The following is a 7284-nucleotide window of genomic DNA, read 5'->3' on the forward strand; positions in this document are numbered from 1 at the left end:
AACATTGCTTGTCACCCCACCTCCCCATGTCCTTGGACAAATTGCATGTATAGTAACATCATTCCAGGCCAGGCGCGGTGGCTCATGCCTGTAATCCTAGCACTTTGTGAGGCTAAGGCAGGTGGATCACGAGGTCAGGAGTTCAGGACCAGCCTGGCCAACATGGTGAAACTCCGTCTCTACTAACAATACAAAAATTAGCTGGGCGCGGTAGTAGGCGCCTGTAATCCCAGCTACTCGGGAGGCTGAGGCAGGAGAATTGCTCAAACCCGGGAGGTGGAGGTTGCAGTGAGCTGAGATCGCGCCACTGCACTCCAGCTTGGGCGACAGAGCAAGACTCTGTCTCGGGGGGGAAAAAATAAAGAAATAACATCATCTTATACTGTCAAGCTCAAGGTGTCTGCAGCCTTATCTTCAGGGGAAGTTGTGTCTCTCTCAGGGAACATACAGATCTCAATTTAGAGCAAGACAGAAGTTATATTCAGAGAGGAAAATGCAGTATTCTAACTGAAATGAAAAAACAAAGAGTAGTGGCATCACCATTATTAAGCAATCACATTTGAGAAGTTCTGGACAAACAAAACGCAAAACAAGCAAGATATATTTTTAAAAGAAGCATAATTATCTTTCTTGTACATGATGATTGGATCTCTGGGAATCCAAAGGGATCAGCTTAAAGGCTGCCTGATATGATTAGCTCAGGAGAGTGGCAGGGTATGAAATAAATGAACAAAAATGAAAAGCATATCGTTCATAGCCAGTGAGAAAGTACACTGGGCAAGGAATGCTCATTCATAATAACACAAAAATATAAACTATGTGGAAATAACCTCAGATAAGCGTCTATGACCTATATGCAGAAAACTATTAACATTTTAAATATTAATTTTAAAAATCCAGGCATCAGTCAGAGGCCCAGAAAGTGCTGGGCAGAGAGGACAAGAGAAAAGGCTGGGCTCTAGCCTACCTCAGTGCTCTTGAGGGCACAGGGCAGGTGGATTCCAGCCATTTCTGTGCTTTGGAAAAGTTGCCTGATGGTGTTTTAGTCTTTGCACGAGCTGTATCCTCACTAGTACTGGCCCAAACTTTTGGCTATAGGAGACAGGTACACCCCAATATGACCCCTGGACCTTAGAGACTACACCCTCCACCAGTGCCTGGGACTCTTGTAAATGGAGGGGTCAGTAGAAACGTAGTTGCTTTGGACTTCCTGAAAGGACTAGCTAGTGGTGACAAGCTGGGGCACCAGCACTACGAAGGCCACTGAGCTGAGGACAGAGTTAACTGGATGCCCTGGAGACATGTACATATATGGTATTTACTATTATATAAAAGTAAAGAAGCAAGGGGAGAAAAGACCCTATGTGTAAACACATCAAAACCATTGTGTTGGCCGGGCGCAGTGGCTCACGCCTGTAATCCCAGCACTTTGGGAGGCCAAGGTAGGCGGATCACCTGAGGTTAGGAGTTCGAGACCAGCCTGGCCAACATAGTGAAACCCCGTCTCTACTAAAAATACAAAAATTAGCTGGGCTAGTGGTGGGTGCCTGCAATCCCAGCTACTCGGGAGGCTGAGGCATGAGACGAGGGGCAGAGATTGCAGTGAGCCAAGATTGCGCCCCTGCACTGCAGCCTGGGTGAGAGCGAGACTCAGTCTCAAAAACAAACAAACCAACAAAAAACCACCGTGTGAACTGTGGATTATGTGCAGGTATATAAGGCCGTATCCGAAACCTTGGGAACAGATATGTTTTAGAATTAAGACATGTTTGGATTTTGGAAATGCCACACAATGTGCAAATAACATATAACACATGTACACCCTACTGCGGAACCACCTGGCCACGGTCTAGAATTGCACCCTTTTGCTGTATTTCTGCGGTAAAATGTAACACTGTTCACACAAAATGGAATAAACACTAAATATAGTCTCAGGTGTGTGCAGGTAAGATGATCTTGCTGCCGTAAGAATTATAAACATACTGTGTTTCAGACCCTCATGTATTTTTGAATTGCAAGTAAGAGACTGGACCTGCATGTTTCTCTTCTCTATTTCTCAAATTTTCTGTAATAATATTGTGGTGAGGTTACAAATGTACTGCCATTGGTCACAGATGGACAGCCATAAGGCTATCTGTCCTTGCCTGCAGCAGCTCCATATTCCCCACAAGGTCCCCACCCCGCTGGATAACGGGTTCTTGCAAAGGTGGGCAGCCTCTTCACACCAGAGCTAGAGAAGCCAGCCCCCAGCCCTGGGCCTTCTCCCACATCTCCATGCCTTGAAAGCTCTCTCCCAACTTGGGTTCTGAGGCAGGGGTGGAATGAAGGCCTCTGGATATGATTCCTCCCTCTCTAACTCCTTTTCCCCACTGTCCCGTGGAAGTGGAAAGGCTGTGTGACGGGCCCTCAACAGGAAAAGCGATGCACTAGGCCAAGGACAGGCCGGCCCTAGGGGATGCCCCTGTGGTGTGTAGGCTGCCCCTTAAGTTCACTGAATTTAAACCTAAGCTAATATTTTCAGGCCTGTGGCACAGCTAGAAACCCAGATGATGGAGGAGTTCCACGGCGTGTAAGGCAGAGATTCGGACTCAGCAATTAGGGAGGTGGCTTCTCACATCCCACAGGGTAGGAGATGAAGTCTGAGGTAAGAGGAGCGCAGTGCTCTTCTGATCTGATGAGAACGCGTTAGGCTGGTTTCCTGAGGGACAAGGCCATCAAGTCTGCTGTACAAGCAACATCTCATCCTTATTCCCAATGTTAATTAAACCTTTGATATTGCCGTGGCCGGGGGTCTTATTTCTGCCTAACTACTAACTCAAGATCTTAGGCTCCCAGATTTCCTTTTCCTTTTACTATCTATCTATCTGCCTACCTACCTATTAATCATCTACCTACCTACCTACCTACCCAACCTGCCTAACCTACCTAGCCTGCCTACCTATCAGGCCTACCTAGGCTATCTGTCTGTCTACCTATCTATCTATCTAGGACTTCCAGTAAACACAGGTTCAGTAAGAATAAACCTTAAGCTTTTTCTTCTTCTACCTCATAGTGTTCTCACAGCAGTTGAAAGAAAATGTTTCAAATGATAAATTATACAGAAAAATAATATTTCAATTATATATGTACATGCTGTTTCTGAAGGTATGCCATGTATTCATCTACTGTCTTTATATTCTTTAAATGAAAAAAATAGGTTGCACAACAAACATTTCCTTACAATAACTCAAATTTCTCAAAATGTGTTAACATCCTACTCAAATTAATCTTTGTTCCTAAGAGGAGAAAAAGTATAAAATGCTAATCTTACTAATAAAATAATAATTTTTTTTTTTTGAGACAGAGTCTTGCTCTGTCGCCATGTTGGAGTGCAGTGGCGCGATCTCGGCTCACTGCAACCTCCACCTCCTGGATTCAAGCGATTCTCCTGCCTCAGCCTCCCAAGTAGCTGGGATTACAAGCACGAGCCACCATGCCCAGCTAATTTTTGTATTTTTAGTAGAGACAGGGTTTTACCATGGGGGCCAGGATGGTCTCGATCTCATGACCTTGTGATCCGCCCCACCTTGGCCTCCCAAATTGCTGGGATTACAGGCGTGAGCCACTGTGCCTGGCCTTTTTAAAAAATTTTATTTATTTTTATTTTATTTATTTATTTATTTATTTATTTTGAGATGGAGTCTCGCACTGTCGCCCGGGCTGGAGTGCAATGGCACGATCTTGGTTCACTGCAACCTCCACCTCCCAGGTTCACATGATTCTCCCACCTCAGCCTCCCAAGTAGCTGGGATTACAGGTGCACATCACACCTGGCTACTTTTTTGTATTTTTTTAGTAGAGACGGGGTTTCACTATGTTGGCCAGACTGGTCTTGAACTCTTGACCGCGTGATCCGCCCACCTCAGCCTCCCAAAGTGCTAGGATTACAGGTGTGAGCCACAGTGCCCAGCCTAAAATAATAATTAAAACAAGTGAATAACAATGTAATATACGATGCTGAGGTAAGTTCTATTCAGAGTATATATCTAGTATTCTACATTTTCCAGGCACTTTAAATGACCTTCATTTAAAACAACTGAGTTTCAAACTTTTGAGTGTTTCAAATCATCTACTAAATCATTTTTAGTTATCCAATTTTATGCAGGTGCAGTTGGTAATACAAATTTCTGACAACCTTAGTATCTGTTCATCTACAGTCCTTCTATTCTTTAAGTGAAAGAAACAGACTGCACAGTAAACACATTATGAGCCCTCTGACCTAGCATTCTTGGGAGTGGCAGGTGGTCAAACAAGAGTGACAGTGGAGATTAATAAAAGAGTGTTCAAAAATACCATGTGCACTTTATACTCAAAACGTGTAAAAAAAGTTATTTCCCAATCTTTTCTTTTAGGGCCAGAATTTAACTAGTGTTCAACCGTGAGAATTTAGAGTTTTCTTGCATACTATGGGCATAAGAATTGCAGATTAGGTTTCTTTAAAATGGAGTATAAATTTTAAAATGCCCATAAACAATCCAAGTACAGAATTCTTTCCCCCATCTTTTACAGTTGACTTAATATTCTCATCATCTTCAAAACAAGTTTTCGTAGTGACTTGACTTTGAAAGCATTCATTGTCTTAAAAACAAGCTCTCATGTCTCACTCAAATCTCATCAGTTACATAATATTTAATTGAGGCCGGGCAGGGTGGCTCACGCCTGTAATCCCAGCACTTTGAGAGGCCGAGGCAGGCGGATCATTTGAGGTCAGGAGTTCAAGACCAGCCTGACCAACATGGTGAAATCCTGTCTATACTAAAAATACAGAAAAAAAAAAAAAATAGCTGGGTGTAGTGGCACATGCCTGTAGTCCCAGCTACTAGGGAGGCTGAGGCAGGAGAATCGCTTGAACCTAGGAGGCAGAGGTTACAGTGAGCTGAGATGGTGCCACTGCACTCCAGCCTGGGTGACAGAGCAAGACTCCGTCTCAAAAAAAAAAAAAAAAGAAAAAATATTTAATTGAATTACATTTTATAATAATCCTTACAGGTGTAGAAAAACTGACTCTTGGTAGGCATACAGTTCAACTGCTCTGAGCCCAAGCGACTGACGTTCTAGAGAATGCCTACGGCCTTCCAATGGTCAGTGCAATGGGCAGTCGGCACGTCTTACGAGGAAATGAAGTGTGTTGAATAAGCAGACCTAACAGCTATGAGAACGCTGCCACTGTGAGAGCTTTAAGCGGCCTCAATTCCTTTTTTGAAGTACACTTTATGTTTTACAATAATTTGAGATGTACAGAAAAGTTGCAAAGATACCACAGAGTGTCCCCTCAATTTCCCCCACTGTTAACATGACATTATTATAGTATGTTTGCCACAACTAAGAAACCAACATTGGTTCGTGAGAATTACCTAAAACTCTATACTTTATTAGGATTTTACTAATCTTTCCACTAATGTTCCTTTGCTGTGCCAGGATCCCATCCAAGTTAACACACTATAATCAGTCAATCATGTCTCCTGAGCTTCTTCTGGTCTGTGGCAGTTTCTCAAACTTTCCTTGTTTTTCATAACCTTCACAGTTTTGAGGAATACTAGCCGTGTATCCTAAAGAATGTCCCCAATCAACGTTCATCTGTTTTACTCATGATTAGACTGGGCTATGGGTTTTAGGGGAAGAATACCGAAGAGGTGAAGTGGCCTTCTCATCACATCGTGTCAACAATCACATCGTCAACAGGACTCTCCACTGAGGATGTGAACAATTACTGGCCACGGCAGCATCCAACAGGCTTCTCCACTGTAAAGTCGCTGCTTTTTCCTCTTCCCATACTCTACTTTTTGGAAGCAAGTCATTATGTGTAGCCCACATTCAAGAAGGCATTGGAGGCGGAATCATCTTCAGCAGGGAATATCCACATTAAGTATTTGAAATTCTTATGTAAAGAAGCATTGTCTTCTGTCTCCCATCTCCCATTTATTTATTTATTCATTCAGTTGTTTATCTCAGTATAGACTCATGGATAACTATGTATTGAGTTATAATCCAACAGTACCTGAGTTTGCTCCAGTTTTGGCCATTGGGAGCTCTTTCAGGTTGGCTCCTGGGTCCCTTTGACATGTCCCATCCTTCCACTTTTTGAGCATTTCCTTACTTCTTCTGGTACTACACACATCTTATTTTCCCTGCCCCAGCCCCAGAATCAGCAATGTCTGCAAGGAGCCCTGGTTTCTTTTACTAGAGAATGGTATTAGAAACCCGGATCTGGGTACTGGGTGTGTTCATTGTTACTGGGGTGTCACTGCTTTAGGCCCTCTCACAGCAGGCAGAGCTAGGACATATGTATATGCATAACCCATGTATACACACACACCTATAATTATTTCTGCTTCTATCCATCTGAATCTATATTAAGCTAATTATGAATTCTTATTGACATCTTGGACAAATGCATTACTACGTGGCTCATTTTAGCCTTTTCTACTAATCTGTAACTTCCCTCTCCAACAATAAGAAAACTGGCTCCCTCCATCAATTCGTTTAATATTAAGGACTAACTTTCTACCTTTTTCTCTACTTCATGTAATTCTATAAATTTATCATCTGTAATTTCCACATTTCATTGAAAGGAATATATAACCAGGAGAAGAAATAACAAAAATATGAAATACCTTTCAAGTTCTCCAAGTTCTTATCACAACAGTGAAGAGGTGAACATTTAAATATAGTTACCATTGAGACCACTGGACCCCTTCTGATTACAGGCTCTCAGGAAAGTAAACATCATCAAAAGAGGATAACTATGTCTTTTCTTTTTGCCACAATATCCTGTTGCAGCAGTTGTTTAGAATAACTATCCAATTTATCATCTTCCGAAGAAGTTTGAGGTATCAAGGCTGAAGAATTTATGTTAAAGAGAAAGAATTTCTTTGTGAGAAATTCTTCTGTTTTTACAATTATTAGGGTAATGGATTTCTTGACAGTGGCCAATGAAGGCCAGAATTATATTTGATTAATTCAAGTCATCTTAAATCTGTAGATGTTTAAAAAACAAAACTAAAAAAAAAATCTATTGAAATTCCAGATCTGGCTATAACATTCTGTCTTTGAAAAGTTGTCATATTTGGAATGATATTATCACCTTCAGTGTATGAACGATAGAAGTATTATTGCCATAATATCATTATTAATTAAAATATTGTCACTTCTAAGGCTCAGTGGAGTCTGGTCAGCATTGATATACCATGGGTGCCTGGCTGGCAACAAACAATTAAGGCATCGTATTCAGAAATGCTTGATGCG

The sequence above is a fragment of the Pongo pygmaeus genome, chromosome 3 (assembly GCF_028885625.2).
Source record: "Pongo pygmaeus isolate AG05252 chromosome 3, NHGRI_mPonPyg2-v2.0_pri, whole genome shotgun sequence".
NCBI classification, from domain to species: Eukaryota; Metazoa; Chordata; class Mammalia; order Primates; family Hominidae; genus Pongo; species Pongo pygmaeus.